At 36.8% G+C, this 26,289-nt stretch overlaps 1 protein-coding gene across 1 annotated transcript in view; it reads right to left on the reverse strand.

The window, feature by feature from the left end:
* The window catches only part of oprm1 (opioid receptor, mu 1), a 156,750-nt gene that overhangs the window by 50,570 nt on the left and 79,891 nt on the right, over positions 1-26,289 (reverse strand). The gene's annotated exons all lie outside the window — the stretch shown is intronic.

The following is a 26,289-nucleotide window of genomic DNA, read 5'->3' on the forward strand; positions in this document are numbered from 1 at the left end:
ACCCCCTGCTCACTTCGCTCGTCACTTCGCGTCTCTACCGCTTGCATATGTGGATTTCACTTTCACCAAACAACAAATCTTTTAATTCTCGGATACGCCTCTTCACTGGGAAGAAACACTACTTTTCCCTGATGGCAACACGAATTAGACAATCTACAAGTCTCCGACTTAAAGTTTAAATCCAAACAATATATTTGATCTCTTTTTGCTGTTCCATTATTTCCATTTGTTAGTGCGAATGTGATCTTTACTATACTTTTTTTGAGATTTTTGAATTTTAGTATTTTCATTATCTCTAACATGCTCTAAATGTGTACCGTGCCAACATTTTTTAATTCTTTACGACGTTCTACTTTGTCATCTACTCTTTGTCTTTTATTTCCGGCCCCGGATACAAAAGTCTCATCTCGTGGGACGTGAAAGTATCTCTCTGAAAAAGTCACGTCTCATCCCTGTATTTTTTTATTATAATAGAATGATGTATTGCCATTTTTGTTCTTTCATTAAATGCAAAAAATGTTACAACAACAAAATGACCATATTTCCTAACCATCTCCTTTTATTTAATACAGACATATTACTACGAAATTGTACCTCTGATAAGGTAACTGTCAAACTATAGTTGCATTTTCATGATGTTGTAGTTAATTATTCAGATAACAAACAGAAATCAACTCTATACAGAATGTGCTCCTCCTCACTCTACGCCAGATATAAATGAATTTATTTGAATGCACATAAAACACATTATCTTTTTACTTAGACTGTCAAACAATGATCAGAAATGTGGCCATACCTTTGTGAGATGCTATATGAGACATACTTTAGTACAGGGGTTCCCAATTTTAATCCTAATTTAATCATTTAAATCAGGGGTGAGGAACGTTGGTCCTGGAGGGCCATAGTGGCTGCAGGTATTTCTTTAATTCAATTCTTTCATGAGAAGTCATTTATTGTTGATGAAGCACTTATTGCACAAGTGACAATTTTTCCTTCTTCATTTTAGTTGTCTTACTTGTTAAAATTATGAATCCTTAACTGCTTACTTTCATCTTAAACAGCTTCATTCACTGTTTTTAATTATTCTGTATTAGCAATAAGATGCAAAAGAAAAAGGAACCAGTAGTACTCCATCTAGCTTCTCCATTTCCACCCGTGCATATTCATCATTCACTATTTGGTTTAATTAAGTACTCAAAAGGAAACCGAAGAGAAAGTGAAGAACTGAAAATTACTCATCCACTTTAGGATTCAAATCATTTGGATGGTGTCATTAGAAAGAAAAACAAATTCTGCGATTTAAGAATGACCGAGTATTATATGCAGAGTATAAACACTAACAAATCATGATATTAAATAAGACCTAGCTGTTATAGGCAAGGATTGTGCTTTTTTTAAGCAGCTGGGTTGGAATAAAAACCCACAGCCACTGCGGCCCTGCAGGACTGATGTTGATCACTCTTGCTTTAGCCTTTTCAGCCAACAGATTTCAGGTGATAGGCTTTAAGCCTGAAAGTCTTTCCACACTGAACAACAATGCAGTGTGTTCTGGGAGAGCTGAAAGGCAAAACAAGATTTAGACTATTTTACTTAGTTATAATGAGCTGCTTTTGATTCCCATGAGGAAAAATTGCCTTGACTTACTGTAAGTAATAACTACCAAATCATATTTTTGTGAAAAATCTTGGCATGCTCTGTTAAGAGAGATGATTACAAAAAAGCTGAAAGTGACTGCCTTTTTATTAGATTTTTTTCAAAAAGGAGGTCCCTTTTAGCTGTTGCTTGAAAGAGACACTTTAGTTCAGCAGTTGCTTTTCTAATGCCCTTTGTAAAGAGCTCAGTTCAGTTGCTGTTTGGTAGAAAAATGGACACTTGCAAGGAGCCTGTTTTTTGAGGCTGTCATGGAGATTTCTATCTATTGTTGTTATGGACATTTTCATGGAACTCTGTCTCTGGCAAGAAATCTTTTTCTGTTAATTTTTCTCTGTTAAAAACATAACTTAAAATAGGTTAGTTGGTACCTTTCATGTTAGGTACATTTCATAGCTGATCTGATAACAGGATAAAACAGATTCGTTTAAAGAGATCGCTTACCAACATCTTTTCGCTACTTGCCCTTCCTCATAGTCTACTGGACCAATAATTTTTTATGTAAAGAACACATTTTGAGGTACCATAGATCCTTACCCTCTAATAGCCCTGTTTGGTGTAACACCAGATCTACCACTCTGGTGCTATGAGCACTTTAGTGTGAAAATCTGCCCTTTATCTACAAACGCACTGTAATTTTTCATTATCTTTGTGGTAGGAAAAGGAATCTAAGTGGAACCAATACACTTTACCAAAATGTTTTTCCACACTACAATGTATTTAGAACATGTTAAAAATTTTAATATAATTTGAAGCAGAGATAATTCAGTGTGCCTTACACAAGCATCATTGATCAAGGTACTAAAATAATACCTGAAAGAAATTATTTCACTACACAAAGCAATGCAGATTGTGCTTAAATTACAGTAAGCAGCACCCAGAGTCTGCTGTTTGCCTGGAACAAGATGACATTTTTCATCAAAACAGAAATGACATATTTGCCTTTTATTTGTCTTTAAGCTGTAAAGTAATCAAATAATATTATGGGTGCTAACAGAAACTCCTTTGCTGTGGAGAAGACAGTATAATTCAATTCTTTAATTTTCTTTGAACCACATTACTGTAGAGTACGCTGTTGCTTTATGTGTCCTGAAGGTTGCCATTTTAATGCAGAACTCAAACTACAAGAGATGGTACCACAATGCACTCATCTTTCTGAAACAATGTAATATCTGTCCTTTGAAATTTCACCATTATCAGAGCCCAGCACATTAGAGATTACAGACAGTGGTCCATATCCTCCACATCACCTCATTTTTACAGCTGCCAATAAACAAAATCTAGTTTTTGGTACATGACCAACAAAATGAGCAACATTACTGAACATGGCAGACACCAGTTACTTCTACAGTAGAATCACCATTAAATGTGTGCAGGGTTTTCTAGAGATTTGTCGATGTGTTTTCTTATAATTGGTGATAATGTAGTTAAGAACAAATAAGTTGGTAGCTGTGAGAAAATGATAGCCCAGGAAATAAAAAATAAAAGCCTCATTTAAAATACATAACTCATTTTAACTGCCTTTTACTCTGTTATCTGAAGCAGTATGCAATGAATGACACAATTAAAAATGGTTCTTTAAGAAGAAACTGCACTTGATTTGCACAGTAACTGCAGAGGACAGATAAGGTTGGCAGCTTAAATATTCTAAGAAGCTGTCATGCCAGATGTTGTTCACATTGTGCCTTTACTCTTCTCACTGGTCATTTATCTTATTTTATATGCTCCTGCTCTTTTAAGTGTTTCTAAACATGGCTATGTGCAGATGTGTTAATTAATTATGGAATATAATTAGAGCATGCTCAACATAGGGAACCAGACTTGTTGTGTAAATTGTATTATGTAAATTGGCTTCACGTTTGGCATTCTTGTATAATAATTATCATTAGATAGATAGATAGATAGATAGATAGATAGATAGATAGATAGATAGATAGATAGATAGATACTTTAATTAAAAAATTAATTATTTATATTTGAATTTTTTATTTTTAAATTAATTATATTTGATTTCTTATCCTGGACTACTCACTGCTTGTGTAAAGTTTGCATATTCTCTCTGCGTCTCAATGATTTTCTCTCAAGATATTCTGATTTTTTTCCCACATGTAAAAAATGTGAATATTATGTTAACTGGCATCTCTGAATTGGCTTGATGTGAATGTACAGGGTGGTCCAGATCTAATGATGCAGATCCAAATCGTCAGGATGACTTTGATTTATGCAGGGACGATTCGAGTTCAGCGCGAAGGCGATTCTTCCTGTCATCAGTTCACAAACTTCTCAATGGTCTGGGAGGATTTTTTGGGTGATTTTCTATGTAATAAACTAAGTTATAGCGTAATGAAAATTGCATAATTAAATCTGGACCACCCTATAGGTATGCATATGTTTGAGTGTGCTCCTGAACATTTTCCATATATTGTTTTTGCCATCCACCAGATGATTATCTGAGGAGAGATCAGGTTCCACAACTCTAAAGTGGATTAAATGGGTTTCATAATAGATGGACTGTTAAGTAGACTTTAAGAAAAATAAGACAATTGCAAAACGGGCACACATGAACATTCATTTTTTAAACCAATAATATGAAGCATTTATTTGCGAATATACATGGTATAAAATACAAAACTTAAATTACATACCATGGCAGAAAAGTATGTACATCTAATGAAAAGAAGTGTGTTCCTTAGTAAAATAAGAAAATAACTACATCGCTGGCTTCAATAGATGGTGTTGCCCCTTTTGAAAAAATACACTCTTAAATTCTATTTCTAATTGCAATTGGCTATCAGTCACCTACCTCAGTTTGGAGAAACATTTTGCCAACTCCTCATTACAGATCTTCTTGAGGTGTGTGGTTTTTTGAACATACTTCCTGTTCCATGCTCTCAATAACATTCTATGGGGTAAAATATTAGCTATAATTTGGCCATTTCATAGTCCTCCAATTTCTTCATTTGGAGCTATCTGGAGGTTTTTGAAATTGTTTTATTGCAAGGTCTATTTTTGGTCTAATCTTACAGATGTCTTCACATTCTTTAAATGTAATTTGGAATACATGACTGTCTTTACAACGATGAGCTGGGTAGGCATTGATATAGAAAAGCAGTCCCAAACCATAATGCTTCCACCTTTGTGCTTTACAGTTTTGGTCAAAGACAACTTCTGGTTTTCACCAAACATGGCATGGCGTGGTGTCACGCACAAGCGCATGGGGAGCAGCTTAAGGACCTGACGTGCATCACGACAAGTCATGTCAGGGGACAAAGGCGGGGTACTAACCTCTCTCTCTCTCTTCCCATAGAAAGGATAAAGCGCCACCACCATAATCTTTCCTGGACAAACAGAACACCAACATTTCCACGTTCCTTTCTCTCCTCTGGTTCCCCATTGATGACGTCCATCACTGCATCTTCCCAGCATTCCATGTCCCTAATTTCCAGTCTGCCTCTTTAAAATGTCCATCCACCCATCCATATTTATCTGATGTTTTCTTTAGAAAAGTTTGACCTGGACCTGTACTTTCAGTATACGGGGCTAAAAACCCCAAACCTTTATGCTTGTCTTTTATATTTATTACAAAGGCTAAGCAACTTTACCTTTTTCTCATCAGTCTAAAGCGAATTGTTTCTATAGTCCTGTTCTTCCCCTGGGTGTTGTCAGTCCTGAATCTATGTTCAGTTTTGCCTACAGACTTTTTCCTTTCTGACCTCACATGTAAGACAAAGTAAACCAGACTTTTTCAAATGGTTGAGTCATACACTGTCAAAAAATGAGGCTATACTTGCCTGTAAATTTCTTAATGTAATTCCATGGCGCTTGGATGCTTCATGCAGCATCTTTTGTTTAGGTCTTGTGATGGAATTCAGTGGGTTGACTAGCCCTGAATAGATTGCTACTACTTTTGAATTTGTGCATTTGCAGATGATCTTTTAGAAGAATGGCTTTCAAAGAGTGGGATATGCCTCCCCTGTGGGGTGATCCAGGAGGAATTTGGGGGACTATGGCAGAAGTGGCTTGATTATTTTAAAAAATTATTTTGCGTTTTTTAGAGATCTTTAAATTGCATCACAAAGAAAAAAAGTGCAAAATGTTAGGCCTATGCAATTACAGCCTAGAGATCCTTAATGACACATACGGATCATACGGATTGACTAAGTAGTTCAAATTTTTGGAGGTCCTTGGCCTGAAAAAGTTTGGGAGCACCCATTTTAGGCAATGCAGCAATTAGTTGCAAACTGTTTAAAATGGCTTTAAACCCCTTCCAATACTCCAATAGACATTAACAGCTAGAGAGCTCCTTTAAACTTGCCATTAATTTGCTAATAACAAATCTCCTCTGGTGTTTCCAAAATTTATATAAGGCAATAAGATTCAGTTACTGTCTAATGATGTTCTTATCATTTGCACCCATTGGAATGCACCTGATTCTAATTTAGATACAGTACCTGATGCAATGATAAAAGCAGGAGGGTAATACATTTTTTCATAAGGAATCCCATTTCTGTTGATTCAATAGAGCAAAATGTGTTTTTTCATATTTTTTTAAATAAATTACATCTCCTTTATTTATTGCTGAAATTATGATCTAATATCCCTTTGTCCAAAAATGTCAAAACATTTTCATTGGGTTACCTATTCATTCTCACCACTGCATGATAAGTGAAGCCTTGGTTGCTACTTTCAAGAGAAAATAAAAATCAAAATAGAATAAGACCAAGTCAAATTAAACATTTTATACAGTATATACTGCTCAAAAAAATAAAGGAAAAATTTTTAATCAGAGTATAGAATCAAGTCGGTGAAATTTCTAGGATATTGATCTGGTCATTTAAGTAGCAGAGGGAGTTGTTAATCAGTTTCAGCTGCTTTGATGTTAATTAAATTAACAACAGGTGCACTAGAGGGGCAACAATGAGACGACCCCCAAAACAGGAATGGTTTAACAGGTGGAGCATCATTTCGGACTGTTTTTTCACTTGTTTTGCATTTGGCTATGGTCAGTGTCACTACTGGTAGCATGAGGCGATACCTGGACCCTACAGAGATTGCACAGGTAGTCCAACTTCTCCAACATGAAGGTTACCTGTTTCTCCCAGTACAGTCAAAAGAGCATAGAAAAGATTCCAGGAGACATGCAGTTACTCTAGGAGTGCTGGACAGGACTGTAGAAGGTCTTCAAGCCATCAGCAGGAACTTTGGGCAAGGAAGAACAGGATGAGCACTGCCAGAGCCTTATAAAATGACCTACAGCAGGCCACTGGTTTGAATGTCTCTGATCAAACAATCAGAAACAGACTTCATGAGGGTGGCCTGGGAACCCAACGTCCTTTAGAGGGCCATGTGCTCACTGCCCAGCACCGTAGAGCTCGATTGGCATTTGCCATAACATACCAGAATTGGCAGGTCCACCACTGACACCCTGTGCTTTTCACAGATGAGAGCAAATTTACTCTGAGCACATGTGACAGATGTAAAAGGGTCTGGAGAAGCCGTGGAGAATTTTCTACTGCTTGTAACATCATTCAGTATGACAGGTTTGGTGGGGGGTCAGCAATGTTCCCTCTAAGGAGTAGCATATAGTGAGCAAAAAACATTGTTTATGAGCGACATTTTGATCAAGCCAAAAATTTATGAGCACCAATTTTCGCAATAAGTATGAGCGACGCCGTTGGAATGAGTGATCGTGCGAGAAGTATGTGCGACGCTCTGAATTTGTGTGAGCGATTGCTCATGCACTCAGCTTAGAGGGAACATTGGGGGTCAGTAATGGTCTGGGGAGGCATATCAATGGAGGGATGCACAGACCTCTACAGGCTAGACAATGGCACCTTGACTGCCATTAGGTATCGGGATGAAATCCTTGGACCCATTGTTAGACCCTATGCTGGTGCAATGGGTCCTGGGTTCCTCCTGGTGCATGACAATACCCGACCTCATGTGGTGACAGTATGCAGGCAGTTCCTGGAGGTTAAAGGAATTGATACCATTGACTGGCCCCCACGCTCGCCTGACCTTAATCCAATAGAACACCTCTGAGACATTACATTTCGGTCTATCTGAAGCTGCCAGGTTGAACCTCAGACTGTCTAGGAGTTAAGTGATGCCCTAGTCCAGATATGGGAGGAGATCCCACAGGACACCATCTGTCATCTCATTAGTTGCATTCCCCCAAACCTGCCCCAGGGACGTTGTCAGGCATGCATACAAGCACGTGGGAGCCATGCAAACTACTGAGTACGATTTTGAGTTGCTGCAATGAAATTTGGTCGAAGCGGACTAGCCTGCCATATCATTTTTTCATTTTGACTTTTGGGATGTCTTTGAATTCAGTCCTCTGTATGTTGATAATTTTCATTTCCATCAAATGATGTGGCATCCTTTTATTCCTAACAAATTACACAGTCCATACAAGTATAGATATCCAGCATGATTTCTTTTCCCATTGAGATCTGATGTGTTTTCAAATTGTTCCTTTAATTTTTTTGAGCAGTTTATATATGCTGTCCAGTAATAAAAAAAAAAAATGAAAATTATAAATAAAAAAAGCAACAGCACAAAAAAGGAATGTTTTAAGTCTGGGGAAGTAAAATTAAAGGGAAGAATAGAAAGTGGTGCTGCTGGCAAGACAAGATGATGGCAGTAAAACTGGTGAGACATTATGTTATTAGGCACAACCTGAAACATAGTAACAAGAACAGTGGTTGGAGGAGTAAAAGCAGCAAAAAAAACAAACTATTATTGTGTCAGGCACAATTTTCAGCAAAAGGGATTATTTTGTTTAGGAGCAAAGTAGTGAGGTGTTAATCATTACTTTAGTTCCTGCTAAAACACAGTAGGTCTTATGTCTGTAGAGTGCATGTTTACGTCAGTTTTATTTATTTTTTTTGATAAAGACTTCTTTTCACAGTTCAGAGACAAGCTTTCAGAATGACTAATGGCATTGGACTGCAATAACACTTTTTATATCATGAGATACACTGCATTTAGATGGTTTAACACCTCAGATTTTCATCACTCAGTGTAGGTGGAAGGGTCAAACCTTCTTGATATATTTTAGCTCTGATAGTCGAGCTTCAAAACCACTAAAGTTTATGATGAGCAGAAATAGATCTGAACATGATGGATTCTGTGAACCCAAGAACTGTTCAGTGTCTGCCTAATAGGGATGTGGTTCCCATTTGGAAGTAACTACCTTAGCATCTTGGAGTGAAACATGACTTATTATATTGCCCTTAGCATTCAAATAATAATTACATTAATGTTATATATATTTTTTAATATATACTTCAAATGATAAAAGAACAACGTTCCAATTGAGAACTACATTCAGTGCATTTTATACAGCACAAAAGCTGAAAGATGGATATTCCACACCATTAATGTTAAATTGGGGTAGCTTTATTTATGTTTATCTGATTTAATAAAAAACACTTTGTTTTATTGAATTAGTAAAAGCAATCACTAATAAACGAGTCAGTTTTCATAAAGCTTATCCGTGAATGTGCATAATAAGCAAGCACAAGGCCTCTGTGCTGGCTGGCAGCACTATAAAGACAATATGAAGGTAGGTCTTGATGCATCTTTCCCACTGATGGGAATGGCTGAAGTAATGCACACAGTGACAATGAAATAAATACAGCTTCCCTACGTATTTTAATAGCTTTGGTATTTTCTTTTGTTAAAGAATAAAAAATGTGAACACATGTAAACTCTTTTACGTTTACATTGCAAAATTAATGATCCAAAATGGCTCATTGGCTCCAGAGATATTGCATGCACAAGCAAACACACAGATGAGCATATAGACAGAGAAGCAGATATTGCAATAATATAAGAATGTTTTTTCCAGATGACTGATTACAAATGAATATACAATTGTTTATCTGTACTAAATTTGCAGAATAAGTATATTTTTACATAATAAATTATTCACAAAGACAGTCCCAGTGCTCTTTAAGTGAGGATCAAAGTAGGAATGATATATAGAGATATGCATAGTGACAGTTCGTTCTGTATCTTTGTAATTATTGTAAAAATTCTTTCAAATGTTAGGTTACAGGCAATGTGTTTGCACTGCAAAGACATAGGGAATACTAATTAGAGCTGAAATGAGCTAGACAATCAATGATTAAAAAGCAATGCTAGGGCAGGTAACAAGGAGTTGTAAAGGTTTGGAATAAGGCACAACATTAAAAGATGCATGCAGTCATAAATTTCCCAGGTGGGACTAGGGTCAATATAGGAAAATATACAGTTTGTAAGGGATGTCATTATGGAAGATGGAGAGGAGCTTTGTTAGTTTTGGGACCACCTGGTACATTAACAGTGAACGGTCACAGCAGGTTTAGGCTCAATGAAAGCTTCTTTGCTGTTCATATGACTGTGGGAATGGCTTCCATTTTCAAACATTTAGGGAACAATTACTATGATGTAAAAATGAGTAATATAACTTCAAAATGTATATCATGATATTTCAGCACATTTTTGCAGTAATGACATTAATGATAATAGGAAAAAATATTCAAAAATTGTTTATATTTTTTCTGAAAGTATTATTATAAATTTTAACCAACTGTAAAGTACCATATTGTGCAAAGGTTAACTAAATATGTTTTAAATAAAGGTAAAAATATTCTCTTAAGGAACTGAAAAATACTGTTTGAAATCAATAATAAAAATTCAAACATTATTATCTGTACTATTGAATTAGTGAATTCCAAGATAATTCAGGATTTTACATTTAAAAAACTCTTTAAAGATGATTTTCTAACAAAATACTTTCAAAATCTGGTATGCCAGAAACATTAGGTTTGTAACATTTTCTATTGTAAAATGTGTATTTGCATCATTAGCTTACTAATGAGTAATACTAAAGAGTAATATTTAAAGGATTCAAACAAATTAATATTTCAAATGTTACAAACTCCTGATGTTTTGATTGTTCAACTCTGTCCTTTTTTTACATTTGTCCAAACCAGTACTGTGCTGTATGCATATGGGTACTAAAAAAGAACCAAACTTTACTGGAAACTTTACTTCCTCACTTCAGCTTGAAGAATTCACATTGTTAAGATGAATATCCTTCCTAAGCTTCTCTTTTTATTTCAAAACATTCCAATATACATCAATAGATAATTTTTTAAGAAATTAGATTCAACCATAACCGCATTTATTTGGAATTCAAAAAATACACGCATCCAAAGAGTGACCTTACAAAGACCTAAGGAAGAAGGTGGCATGGCTCTACCTAACTTTCAAGTTTATTACTGGGCAGCAAATATACAAGCTATAAAAACCTGGACATTGACACTGTCTCACACGTGCACATTGGAGGCATCTAAAGGGCTTGAGTAAGGGCAATTCTGAATCAGACCAGGATGTGACAGAGTGCACTCACTCTTTCTCTCCCTTTCCTGCAGACCATTCATGGGAGATTCCACCTGGCCCTCTTGTAACCACTTCCGGGTCCGAGCCTATGGAAGAAGACCTTGCCGACTCCGGCCCCTGTGATGTCCCGTCCGGGCTCAAACCTATGATTGAGACCCTCATGAGCCCAACCCCTTTGACCTCACTTCCTGTCTTCCCCTTTAAAAGCCTCCACCTTTTCCCTATTCCCTCAGTTCTGTTTTGGACTTGGTTTTGTGCACAGCAGTGCTATCACTAATCATCAATTTGCAGCCAGGAAACCAAATATACGGGTGCCTGCCCCAAACCTTGCTATGGTTCTTCGTGGAGTTTGTGACAATACAAATAGATGAACATACACAGGCTTGGTCCACAACAGAAGTATTGCAGCACTTCTTTATATCCCTTGCTTTGTAACCCAATAAATACAAGTTATCGCCAATATACTAACAACCCAATTGTGCTTCACTCACTCAGAGTATGGAACCAATGTAGGAAGTATTTTAAGACAGAGAAGATTTTATCTGTGGCACCTCTGCATGAGAACCACCTCTTTCCACCCTCTCAAATGTACCCAGTTTTTAATGTCTGGAAAGCATTCGGGATTAAATCACTTAGAGATCTGTACATAGACAACGTCTTTGCATCCTACGAACAATTACATTCCAGAGTTAACTTTCCAGCAACACATTTCTTTCACTACCTTCAAATTAGAAACTTTGTTAAACAGAACTGCCCAATTTTCCTCACCTCCTACAACCTCTATGCTGGAAAAAATATTGATCAGTCTTGAGGATTCAGACAGGATTTCTATAATATATAAAACCATTTTACAGTTCTTCCCTTTCAAAGACCCAAGAGTACAGTGGGAAAAGGATCTCTCCTCTGACTCAACATCTCAGAAAAGGAGTGGAAGGTAGCGATGCACAGAATTCACTCGAGCTCCATATGCACAAAGTATGGAATTATTCAACTCAAAAAAATCTATTGAGCGCATGTGTCTCGTTTAAAATTGTGAAATGAAAATGTTTCCATGGCAAGATCCAACCTGCGAATATTGCAATCAAGTTCCAGCCTCATTGGGCCATATGTTTTGGGCGTCCACCAAATTAACATCATTCTGGATCAAAATCTTTAAATGTCTATCAGACAGCCTTAGTGTCACAATCCCTCCTAACCCATTAACAGCTGTGTTTGATGTACTTCCAGATGGGCTTCAAGTGGAGAAGGACAAACAAACTGTAATGGCCTTTACCACACGATTGGCGTGTAAACTTATCTTGCCCAACTGGAATTATTCTAACTCTCCTAGTGGGTAACTGATGTTATATACTATTTGAAACTGGAAAAAGTCAAATTCGCTCTTAGAGGAACTGTACAAAACTTTTTCAAAACCTGGCAGGATCTAATCAATAACATTTTAGAATAAGCATTTAAATCGAGGAAGCAGGTTCTCTCCGCTGTTTTACTCCATTTATCTTTATTTATTTATTAATTAATCTATTTACTTATTTTTACTAGCTTAAAGTTTTACTCTGCTGGCCTAGTTCTCTTTCTCAGGGGTGGGGGTTGATTTGTTTCAAATCTATTTTTGTAAAACTTGATTTATTTGTATGGAATGTTATTTGATTTTAATAAAAGCAATAACAAAAAATAAAATAAAAAAAGTAGCAAACTACCACATTTTTAAAATGGTTCTCTAACAGCATTATGAATTCTGACTCCCAAGATCCCAACCGACACCCTCCTTCGAAGAAGTATTTGAATATTAGCATATTAACAACTCAAGGGGGTCCCTTCCCACTTCTCTACTCAGCACCATAATATGTATCAGTGCTCTTGAAACATCGAATGAGAAAACTTGATTAAGCTTGACCCTGGTGGAAGTGGGTAATAGTGTGGAAGTTCGTTTGCCCTTCACCTAAGGTGAGAGGAGTGTGGAGGAAGCCTTTATTTTAAAACTGTGTAAAAATAATTTTGTTCAAAGTATCTTGTATGAGCAATCAGACATTTTTATTTTTTAGTGTATGAATACGAGTAAATACAGAATTATTATCTGTAGTCAATTAGCCTTAACTATACAAATATTTGATATATGTGATTTTACTACATTCGTCACAGCTTAGGAGTTATACTTACAACATCAGTTTGTGTTCAAAAGCCAAATGAATAACACAAATTTACTGTTTGTATTCAGCAATGGAGTATGCTGTTTTGCCCGTCCTGCTAATTTAGTGTCTCTGTGATAATATCTTTCTGTTAACACAGTACATGCCATATTATCAGGGAGAGATGCTTTTTGCTTCAAAGCATTTAAACACTGAATAATTTTATTTTGGTATTAACAAATGGAGCAGCTCATTTCATCACCGGTGTAGACAAGCCAAACAGTCACTTCATTTGAAACCTTTACTTGCTACAACTGTTGTTAGCACTGTCATTGTGCAGTTTCTTTGCACATCCCACAGTCCTTTATGTGTAATTGTGGATGCATGTAAGGTTTCCCCCATGACCCTGAACTGTATATGGTTGCTTCGACAGACATCTGTAGATATGCTCATTATAATCACAGAATGAATGCAAGCCTCAGTTACTCTATCAGGACTGTATAGGACATTGAATTAAAAAAGATTAATTTCGCCATTAGTTTATCTTCTCTTACAAATTTGTGACACTGCAAGTTAAATGATTACATCTTAAATCTGATCATTCATATCACTACACTCTCAAAGCACATACCAATCTATTTCTGAACTCATTTCATAATTTAATAAAATAGGCAAAAAACTAAATCCAAATGTGTGTGTATATGTGCATTTTGGCTTTTTTTAAAATAATCACATTTACTGTAATCGCTTTTTTAAATTGACACACCTCGACCACATAGCATTTCCATATGCGACTTCTGCTGTTGTTCTATTCTTTTCAATACATGTTGATACAATGAGGTATCACCATCACTGTGAGCCTTTTCTAAATATATGTGTCTGCATACGTATTACAGTACCTTCCAAAGTAACTCATCTACTTGCAGTCAAGCATGAGTGCAGGACTGACTTTCACTCAGAACTACTGACACTGTAAAGAAGCTAATACTGTTATATTTTTGAAAGTTTGGTATCAGTTCTGGTGATGTCCCTAACTGTTAATCAATCAAACTTTCCTTTACATAGTACTGTCAAAAACCAATATGTACCATATGATGTATACAGTTGCTGTGTGTTACTTGTGCATGAAACTTGATTAAAATATGTTGTCTACTCCTAAAATTACATTTTTCTTTGCCACTATGGGAATGGTTAGTAATCTTACAACTTTTTCTTCCCTTTTAGAAGTGTTTTTTGTGTTTTTTTTTTCTTTTATGGCCCAGAAGGAAGCCCATGATGTGAGTGAAGGGTGTGTGTACATATACTGTACACAGTATCATGTTTGGGCAAAGTGGTGGAGGCACTGAGCACATCGCAGCAGTAGGATAGTAAGTACCTGGCAACATATATGTTATTAGTAAAAAGTAAGTGGGTTTCCTAGCAAAGAAGGAAGTAAGGGAATACTAGTTACCTCAGGTATAACACGAGCAATTCAATGAGCATTGGTGCTAGGAGGAAGTTAACAGTAAAGAGCAGCACAGAGACAGTTTATTGTGGAAACAGACAGGATTAAAGGAAGTAAGACATAAAAACACATTCAACACTTAGCATAAGTGTGTCAGTAGCAGAGGGAAGAAAGCATGTAATAGTGTACCTTAAATAGTAAGTACATGGATTTAGAGAGGGCTAGCAGGTACTAAACTCATAATTAATATGTGTTCAATTTTAATCACAAGGACAATACAATGCAAGAGATATCAGTGGGAAGCATGTCTCTGTGAGGTCGCCTACCAGGACCTTAAAATTTCTGAAAGATGCCAGCTGATCCAGCACCACTAGCTCACAGTCACTCAACTTGAGAAGGTGGCTAGCCTGCACTGTAGTAAAAGATGAGCAGATTTGCTAAGGAGTCATTTAGGGAGATAATGTGCTCCCCCAAAATGATAGACTCCAAATCGGAGAGGTTGAAACAAGTGAGTCATGGTCAGGCAAGAGGTTCACGCTGTGCAAGCGATGAGTTTTTCAGCCATTTTCAGGACCTTGTGGACCTGTAAGGTGACTCTGATAACTCAGAAATAATAGGTATAGAAAAGGAGCCCAAACAGGTCACTTCAAAACCAGTCCTTGGAAAGACAGAAGTAGTAATAGTGGGGTCTCAATCATTAGGAAAAACTGAGATGGAGGTTTGCGCTAGAGACAGAGATTCTAAAAAAAAATATTTTGCCTTCCAAGTTCACAGGTAGGAGATCTCTCAGGAAGGGTGGATAGGCTCTTGGGCAAACCGGGGTGGATCCAGTTTTCACTGTCCATTTTGAAACAGATGATATACATAAAGGCAGGTTGTCAGTTCTGTAACCAAAATTGAAAGAGTTAGGTGGCAAACTAAATCACAGAATGAACAAGATGTACTTCTCTGAAGTTCTGTTTGTGCCACTCACTGGTCCACATAAGATTTAGGAAAATAGAAAGCCTAATACGTGGGGTCATGTCTTGGTATAGGATATAGGGGCATAGGTTTATGTAACATTTGGTCTCCTTTAATCTCAGACTGCACTTTACAATAAATAAATAAATAAATAAATAAATAAATAAATAAATAAATAAATAAAACATGAAAGAAACCTATGAAAAAAAAAAAAAATGTCTAGCAGTAACTTAGAGGAGTCGATTTTTGGCGCCCTACCCAGAAAAATGAGTACAAAGTAGATATTTGTACTGAGCTTTGGCAACAAGATATGTCTTTATCCGTCAGTTAGTTTAAAGACTGTAGTTATGACTGTTGTCAAGTCTTGATGTGAGAAACTGTGAAAGAGTTGAGAAGCTGGAGGAAGCTAACATGATTGCTCTTCCTTTTCTTAAATTAAGCCCCCTTAAAATGCACAGCAACTATTAGCTGCCAACCCCATGTTTTATATTATTGCAAAATGATAAGTAAGTACTGTGCTATAAACATAGGGGGTTTGGGTGAAGATTGTATTTCTTTTGAATAAATACTAAAAGTGGGCAGGAAAAGAGTATATTTTCAAAAATTTGAAATGCAAGCTTCAATTGTTTGACTGGAAAAGTAGAAATTTAAATTTATATGAAAACAGAACGGGAAAAAAAATGATGCCAAGACAGCTGCAATGTTTCTGTTTTCAAAAACTGCATAATTTCTTTTGAATTCATTTGCTTATTCACTGATCACATTCCACCTCGTGATGGAATTTGACTTATCTACAGTTACATTGAATGCTCATTTTGCTTTATGAATTCTCTTGCATTTCCTTTAGTATCCTTTCAAATGAATACAGTAGTAAGCTGCATGATATCATCATTTAATTTCCTTCAGGCTTTTCCAAATATGTCCATTCTGCACCTGTGCTTCATTATTGTGAATGGCTGACACTTCAACATTTTCCTGGATGAAGGTCATTTACAAAGACCTTTGGCATCCATAATGTACTCTCTCTGTTCATTACATCTGAATACTTTCAAAGAAAAATAAAATGCATGCATGGAAATTAACAAAAGGACCAAACTGGCTTTATGCTACATTCACTTTTGTCATTGACCGTTCTTGCAGCATAAAAAAACAAAATATCTTTAAAGGCTCATTTAAGTTTTTCTGGCTTTCTTCTCATCATTTTGCTTTCTGCACAGAACATTTTTAACACATTTTATGGTTGCAACAAAATTAGTATCATAACAAAGACATCCTTGTCTTCAATGCCAGACTCCATGTATGTTTGGGAGATTATTTTAGTGCATTCACAAATAAATAAGATAAAATCATTCCAATGTATCTTAGCTATGTTCATGGGTTTTCTCTTCATTAACTGTATCTAAAGGGAGATACACAGAGACATCTAAAGTAGCATGTTAAATGCTTTGTTTTGTATGTGTTCATCTATGTGCTCTATGTGTGCGAATCACTATGTTCTTCTTAAAGGGCTTTCTCTTCCTCTGACAGGACACAGAATACATTACAGTTGTGCCTGAAAGTTTGTGAACCCTTTAGAATTTTCTATATTTTTGCATAAATATGACCTAAAACATCATAAGATTTTCATTCAAATCCTAAAAGTAGATAAAGAGAAACCAGTTAAACAAATGAGACAAAAATATTATACTTGGTCATTTATTTATTGAGGAAAATGATTGAATATTACATATTTATGAGTGGCAAAAGTATGTGAACAGTTATTTGAAGGTGAGATTAGAGTCAGGTGTTTTCAGTCAATGGGATGACAATCAGGTGTGAGTGGGCCCCCTGTGTTATTTAAAGAACAGGGATCTTTCAAAATCTGCTCTTCACAACACATTTGTGGAAGCGTATCATGGCATAAACAAAGGAGATTTCTGAGGACTTCAGAAAAAGAGTTGCTGATGCTCATCAGGGTGGAAAAGGTTACAAAACCATCTCTAAAGAGTTTGGACTCCACCGGTCCACAGTCAGACAGATTGTGTACAAATGGAGGAAATTCAAGACCATTGTTACCCTCCCCAGGAGTGGTCGACCAACAAAGATCACTCCAAGAGCAAGGCATGTAATAGTCGGTGAGGTCAAAAAGGACCCCAGGGTAACTTCTAAGCAACTGAAGGCCTTTCTCACATTGGCTAATGTTCATGTTCATGAGCCCACCATCAGGAGAACACTGAACAACAATGGTGTGCATGGCAGGGTTGCAAGTAGAAAGCCATTGCTCTCCAAAAAAAACATTGCTGCTCGTCTGCAGTTTGCTAAAGATCATGTAGCGAAACCAGAAGGCTATTGGAAGAATGTTTTGTGGATAGATGAGACCAACATAGAACGTTTTGGTTTAAATGTAAAACGTTATGTTTGGAGAAAGGAAAACACTGCATTCCAGCATAAGAACCTTATCCCATCTGTGAAATATGGTGGTGGTAGTATCATGGTTTGGGCCTGTTTTGCTGCATCTAGGCCTGAACAGCTTGCCTTCATTGATGGAACAATGAATTCTGAATTATATCAGAGAATTCTAAAGGAAAATGTCAGGACATCTGTCCATGAACTGAATCTTAAGAGAAGGTGGGCCATGCAGCAAGACAATGACCCTAAGCACACAAGTCGTTCTACCAAAGAATGATTAAAGAAGAATAAAGTTAAAGTTTTGGAATGGCCAAGTCAAAGTCCTGACCTTAATCCAATCAAAATGTTGTGGAGGGACCTGAAGCGAGCAGTTAATGTGAGGAAACTCACCAACATCCCAGAGTTGAAGCTGTTCTGTACAGAGGAAAGGGATAAAATTCCTCCAAGCCAGTGTGCAGGAATGATCAAAAGTTACTTGAAATGTTTACATGCAGTTATTGCTGCAAAGGGAGGTCACACCAGATACTGAAAGCAAAGGTTCACATACTTTTGCCACTCACAAATATGTAATATTCGATCATTTTCCTTAATAAATAAATGACCAAGTATAATATTTTTGTCTACTTTTAGGACTTGAAAATCTGATGATGTTTTAGGTCATATTTATGCATAAATATAGAAAATTCTAAAGGGTTCACAAACTTTCAAACACAACTGTAGATTCATGATATCACAGCTCGCTGAACAATTTAAATACTAAGATGTGTACTTGATATCATGTTAATGATGATAGGAATTAAAGCACGTATTAAACATGGGAACACAGTGGCGCAGTGATAATGATGAACTGGCGCCCAGTCCAGAGATTGTTCCAGTCTCCCACAAGATGCTTGCTGCGTGATGCACAACTTTCGATGAAATAGTTTATTGCACCAGTACTGTCTCTTTCAAGCATATCAATAACTCCCAATTCCTGCCCTTACTTTTCTTTCTCCAAGTAACTAATTGCCACACAATCAGCTCTGTAATAGATGTAAAGCCATCTGTAACCTGAGAACACCAGTTCTTCAAAACTTTTAAGGAACATTGAAATATCTTCATAGTACATGTTTAATTATTCTATCTATCTATCCATTCGGGGTTGTGCCAATCCCAGTAAGCATACTACGTGAGGCAGGAACAATCCCTGAACGAGGCGCCAGCTCGTCACCAGCCCTGTGACACCATGTCATCACATTCTAATTATTAACAATATAGATTATTTAAATGATGTTAAATTTTTATCTGTATAATGTAATAAACATACTTTGCTGCATTTCATCTTAAAAATGATATCAAGAGCTCCAAGAAGATAGTGCTTGAAAATCTAAATCGACTTAGAAGCCAGTCATCATCATATGAAAATACACGCTTAATAAAGTGGCTCGGGTTGTGCAATATTATAACTGTATCACAAGTTTACAGTGAGGTAATTGTACTTACATTATAAGTGCAAACATTTCTACCAGCAGCACTTGATGGACTGAGTGCGTTTATAGTTCTTGGGATGAAACTGTTTCTAAACTGCAAGGTCCCTACAGGAAAGGTTCTAAAGTGTTTGCTGTATGGGCAAACTTCAAATAGACTGTGCGTATGACTGAGGCAGAGTGTGCTTGATGCTGTATACCGATGATTCTCTTTCCGATCAGCTGCTGTAGAGCTGTCTGTGATTCCACACTCAGATACAGTGGGATAAATACTCCAAGTGGTGCAGTGAAAGTAACAACGCTAAAGTAGCTATGGTATTTGGAATAATTTGGCCATTCTGTGGACAATTATATTGTTAAAGGTTAATTACAATCAGATGTCTTAAACTAATAAATGATATGAGATTAATTTCAGTGTTAATTTGATAAAGCTGCGTCAGGGACGTGGATCTAAAAAAGAAAGGGAAACCACACAGGAACAGTAGCACTGCTTTGACGCTGGGTGTCGCCAGTTTGCAAAACTGAGAAAAGAACCTGTGTACGCCAGGGATTGAGCTGGCATGAAAATGTGCGTGGCTTTTCGCCAAGTTTAGTTTTTATACATCGTGATGTGAGTGTGGAAATGGTTGTACGCAACAATTTTATGCGTATGCACCGTTTATACATGAGGCCCCAGGTAGGAATAGAATTCAGAGAAGCCAGTTAAGGTTGGGGCACCACCCTGGTAAATCCATTTAATTATAAATTCAAAAGAGAGCAGATAATGGCTCATACAGAAATAGAGCTGCTCAACTCAAACGTTGTGGTTGGCAGTAGGAACTTTGTCCTCTGGGTTAAGTCAGCTTAGCTTCTGACTCCACCTTCTGAGAATGGACTGTCTTTAAATGCTGGGGACCAGAAGGGGTGGGATTTTTCTCAGGTATTGGGTATGGTTAATTGTTCCTCTTGGGTGCTTTTTCTTGGCTGTGGAGGGGGAAGGAGAAAATAATATTAGCATCAGCGCCTCCTGTCATTCTGGGGTGTTCTTGCTCAACTCATCAGAGCCAGGAAGGTGGTCCCCAGACGCAAATGCATGACACCGCCAATGTGAGAATATAAAAAAAACATGACTTACAAAAGTACAAGGAATTCCCTATGGGTAAACAACCAAATGAGGCATCCATCCCATGTCTCTTTAGTCCTAAAGCAAAATTCCAGAATAGAGGTGTAATGTCAAATGAGTAGATGGACTGTCTTGAACAGGCTGGCTGATGTCTTTCGAGAAATCATCTTTTCTCAAGAGCCAAGGAAATGCAACTAGGGATAAAAAATGTATACAACCCCCACATATTAGGTAAATAATACAGTACAAAGTGGATAATACATAAGGATATCAATGATAAAGGCCATCTGGCTAATTATTTAAACAAAAGAATAGAAAAATAAATGAATTACCTTAAATGCAGATTTACATTACAAAATTGCAAGCATTTAATAAATATCAAAATCTGAAAGTAAGGATAAAGAAACATTTAATTGCCTTGAATTAATAAGGATACTCATTATGTTCTGTTCATACGACACTCCCAAGGTGGTCTGTGTTTCAGATCTTCATGTTGGTTAATAAGGAGCTAGCTTCAAATTGGAATTTTATAGCTTTTGATAATTACTTTTTCAGACAACATAAAGGTGTGGCTATGGAGGTTGCTTTTAGCTCTGGTTTAACCAACTCGTACATAGTAGTTTTTGAAGATCAAATTGTGTTTACACGTCTCAATCTTTTTCTTAATCAGGTCATCGTGTGAGTTACATATATTGATGATAAATATCTCACCTGGAAGGGTAATATTGAATGTTTTTATTCATTGCACATTTTCCTAGATGTGTGTGATGCAAATTTATCATTCATAATTTATTTTCTGAATGTCTTAGTTTATGCTGGTTAGGTGGATTGGCGATTCTAAATTGGCCCTAGTGTGTGCTTGGTGTGTGGGTGTGTTTGTGTGTGTCCTGCGGTGGGTTGGCACCCTGCCCAGGATTGTTTCCTGCCTTGTGCCCTGTGTTGGCTGGGATTGGCTCCAGCAGACCCCTGTGACCCTGTATTCGGATTCAGCGGGTTAGAAAATGGATGGATGTCTTAGTTTATGTTAAGGATCACTGTTTTCACTGTTCCCTTTATCAGAAGCTTACAGATTGTCATCCTTGATCATTAATCAACAATTTACCTGTTTCACAATTTCTCTGCTTATGTTGTACCTGTTCCAGCCATCAGATATTTGTCGCTGAGGCATACTCTATACAGAAAACATTTATTGAAAATGGTTATTCGACTGTCTCTGTACAGATGGCCTTTAAAAGAGCTTTATATGGATAGAGACAGTCTCACCTCATCATTGGTAGTTTAACATATAATTTAACCTTTTCCATATATGCAAATAAGATAGAGAGATCTATCTTGAGACATTGGTATACGCTTGGTCTTTTGATAACCTGCTACTTTTTCTTATTTGAACACAACTGTAATGTAATGATACTATAGTCAGTACTCTCTGTACAAAACATAACTGTCCACAAAAAAGTTACCCATTTCTTAAAAATAGGAAATTAACATGCATGAATTGCATTTGTTGTACCAATGTACTCAAAGGCAATTCAATTGTTACTCTTAAATGCACAGTCAGCATCTGACTGTAATGCATCTGTTGTGATTTATTTATTATTATGCACTTGTTCTCTGGTTTATGTAGGCAAGACATTCTGCAAGGTCAAATAAATTATGGGGCACAAAATGATTTTTTTTTGTTCTTTAGTTCGCCTTATACAATTTCTTGTATTATAAACTTGTTCCCCGTGACCCTGTGTTAGGATATAGCGGGTTGGACAATGACTGCCTGACTGACTAGTTTTCGCATATCCCTTGGGGTCAGAGCACAGGGTCAGCCATTGTACAGCACCCCTGGAGCAATTGCAGGTTAAAGGCCTTGTACAAGGGTCCAGCAGAGTAGGATCCCTTTTTGGCAGTAATGAGGACTCAAACAGGCAACTTTCTGGACACCAGCGCAGATCCTTAGCCTCAGAGCTACCACGTATAAGAGCATGTAATTTCAGATATACGGTTTCAAGACATTTCATGGAGGTTAATCATGTTTTCACTCATCTGAAATACATGGTTTTCAAAATTGTCTATTTGCATCCTAGGGGAGGGGATTTCATTAACTTTCTATGCCATTAAGGTTTCTGGATATACAAACTTGATTCATGTAATGTTTTGGCCATGAATGAGTTAAATGAGTTACTTTCCATATATACACCCACTTCTGTAAACAGGTGTTTGCCTCTAACCTCCTCAGTGTTATGCTTACCTCGGAAAGATGAACCAAAGGCATTGAATTTTCATCAACAACAAAAAAAGTGATATTACATGTAGCAGAAACATGTAAATACCAAAATGTCGGTATAATCATTGTAAGAAAGGCATGCCTACTATGATACAGATTTAGTACAGGTTGTTCGTCCGATATGTTTTGAAACAGTAACAACACACATAGGCACTAGTCAAACAGATGTCAAACGATTTTTCATATATTGAAGATGTATTCAGAACTTGTTCTGCACAGCATGTAGAACCTGATACTGAATCCTGCCTGTTTGGATGTGACATACATATCCACAACAGTGTTCCCTTGTAACCCATGAGACTTTTGGCAGATGGCTTTATCACAGCCTTTGTTATTAGCAAAGTGCAGGTATTTCATAATGAGTGAAAAACAACATTCACATATAACTTCACTTAAATTGGGTGTCTGTTCCAGCCAGTTTGTGGGCCAGTTCTATCTATCTACTGGTTTACCCACTATTACCTTTAATATCAGGCAACTGAAAAACACCAACATGTCACCTGCAGCAACAAGCTGCCATCAACCATGACAAGCAAACCGTTTACTGTGATATTTCCAACATTACTCAGTATAGTGGTGTATTTCAACAGCTATTTTCTCCATCAGACTATCATCAACAAACCATAAAGATTCCAGATAGTCATAATCAATAGAAATCTTCAGATAGGGGATACCTATAAATGGGCAATGAGGAGGTGCAGGATTGTCAACAGTAATAAAAGCAAGCATGCAATAAAACAGTAATAAAAGCCAAATGCAAACATACCTGAAACTTGGCAGGTCATAATGTATCAACCAGGTGTCCTTGTCAAGGACTTATGATCAAATCATAATGTCAACACTACTGCTTAATTTGAGCAATGATTCAATTTCAGTTTCTTCGAAAACTCGTTTTTTCCTTTGTTATTATGTTTTAAGTTGAAGGCTCCACCCTGCTCTTGAATATTAAGTTGACTAACCATAAAGTGACAGGGTAATAGAAACAGTCATGATTTTTCACTGCTATTTTATCCATTAGATGTCTGCTGAGGTGGCACGATGGTGCAGTGGTAGCGCTGCTGCCTCGCAGTTAGGGGACCCAGGTTCTCCCTGCATGGAGTTTGCATGTTCTCTGCATGGGTTTCCTCCCAAAGTCATGCAGGTTAGGTGCACTGGCGATTCTAAATTGTGCCTGGTGCTTGTGTGCACCCTGCCCAGGGTTTGTTTCCTGTGTTGGCTGTAAAAAATAATATTTTTTTATTTTTGTTACATTTTTTTTGACCCTGTAGTTAGGATATAGTGGGTTGGATAATGGATGGATGGATGTCTGCTGAATACTGTCTCAAAAGATATTCAGGCTTAACAGTATACAGCAGATCATTACACTTCACCCTGAATGTGATGCAGGCTTAACTATATTGACATAGAAGTCCATGCCTGAGTCACACTCGGTGTTAACGCTAAGGAGGTTAACCAAGTTTGACAACGGATGTTCTTCAGGTTGAATTTTGGTAATTCTAGACATACCTATTTTCCTTGACAATTACAATGCATAAGGAAGTTTTTTCCCTTTTTGGCATTACATTCTGTACATTTTTATATATTCCCTGCATGTCCCCTGTTCTCTGAGTGCCTTTATTAAGTGGGATTGTTTGCTGTTTTCATTATATTCATTGTTTTCATTTTATATTTTCAGGATGTATCCTCATTAACTTGGGTAAATTTATATATATTTAGCCTTTACTTTTATATATTGATATCTATTAAGTACCGTATATACTTGCGGATAAGTTCTCACACGGATAAGTCGGGACTTGATTTTACAGTATGATTTCTGGTATTTTATAATGTCAGTCGTATAAATCGAATTAAAAAAGCTCATGGTATTGGTACAAGGGATTATGATATGCTAAAGCCCATCTGAGAGAGAAACCATGTAGCACACGCATGCTCCCAACCACTCTCTCTCTCTACTGTGCCTACGTGACCACACGGTAATACTGTGACGATGTGGGTTCTGCTCCATGCTCCCAACTGGCTTCTGGGACCTCTTGAACCTGACACCGTTGGTAATGTAACTGGATGAGCTGATCAGTGAGGACATCACGAAACAAGGGGATGGTGCAAAAATGGGTAAAGTGCTTTTATTAAGAAACAGTTAAAACAAAGTGTTTAAATAAATAGTGCAGTGTTGCAAATAAATAAATAATCCAATAAAACCAGTGGTAGGTGGAGGTTAAAAATACAATAAATAAATCCTGTAAAAAAACTATTTTGTTGAAACAGATCACTCATGGGCAGCATGGTGGCGCAGTGGTAGCACTGCCTCGCAGTTAAGAGACCTGGGTTCGCTTTCCAGGTCCTCCCTGCATGGAGCCTGCATGTTCTCCCCGTGTCTGCATGTTAGGTGTATTGGTGATCCTAAATTGTGGGTGTGTGTCCTGCAGTGGGCTGGCGCCCTGCCCAGGGTTTGTTCCTGCCTTGCACCCTGTGTTGGCAGGGATTGTCTCCAGCAGACCGACCGTGACCCTGTGTTAGGATTTAGAGGGCTGGAAAATGACTGACTGACTGACAGATCACTCATTGTTAACAATTACCTGCTCCTTAAGATATTTTTATGTTGCTGCACTGGTTATACATTACATAAATGGTGGTTATTCTTGTTTGATTTTTTTAGTTTTTATTACAGCCTACTGCCTACCCCAAAGGATTTTTCTTATTGAGATTTAAACTATTTGCTGTAGATATTATTTTTTGTTTTAGTGGAAGTAATAAACTGATATGTTATATTAATTGGCTGAGGAAAAAAAGCCACTCATCTGTCATAGAAACAGCAGCTGTATTTCTGTACTAACACATTTGAAAAAGGCAGAAAATATTAAAATATTGAGAAAAATTCTAGTCAAAATAATGTGTTTACGTCAGAACCAGAAGATCAAAAGTACCAAAGTAACTAAGCTCGAAACATTGAACTAAGCTTGAAGCTGAAAAACACAACTATGTAATGCCAGCAGATCCCCACTGCTTCAAACATAGAAGATGAAATGACAATGCCTATGGTAAACCAAATGGTTTTATAAATTATAAATAAACATGATATAAAAAATATTTAACACTTAAAAAATAAACCAGAATATGTGCACAAGGTAAAAAAAATGAAAATTATAATGGCATAAATGTACAAATCATTATAAATTCATTATTTGTAGAATTGGGTATAAGCCTTATTATTATTATTCAGGAAAATTAACTCCCATAGAACACCTTAGCATCAAAACTGTACATCAATACATGAGCTGCGCAATAATCAAGCAAACCAATTTTCACATCCACATTTTACAGAGGTGATAAGTATGAAAGTCTCCAGAAATTATGCTTTATATTGGTGTGCTCCATGACTAGGGCAGTAAAAAATGAGATTAACTTATAACATGTAGCCAGAGATCAATAGGCTATTAAGTCTTAATTTTGTAATAATGCAGTGTGACAAGTTTTATCTTGTAAAT

This window comes from Polypterus senegalus, chromosome 3 (genome assembly GCF_016835505.1).
Source record: "Polypterus senegalus isolate Bchr_013 chromosome 3, ASM1683550v1, whole genome shotgun sequence".
NCBI classification, from domain to species: Eukaryota; Metazoa; Chordata; class Cladistia; order Polypteriformes; family Polypteridae; genus Polypterus; species Polypterus senegalus.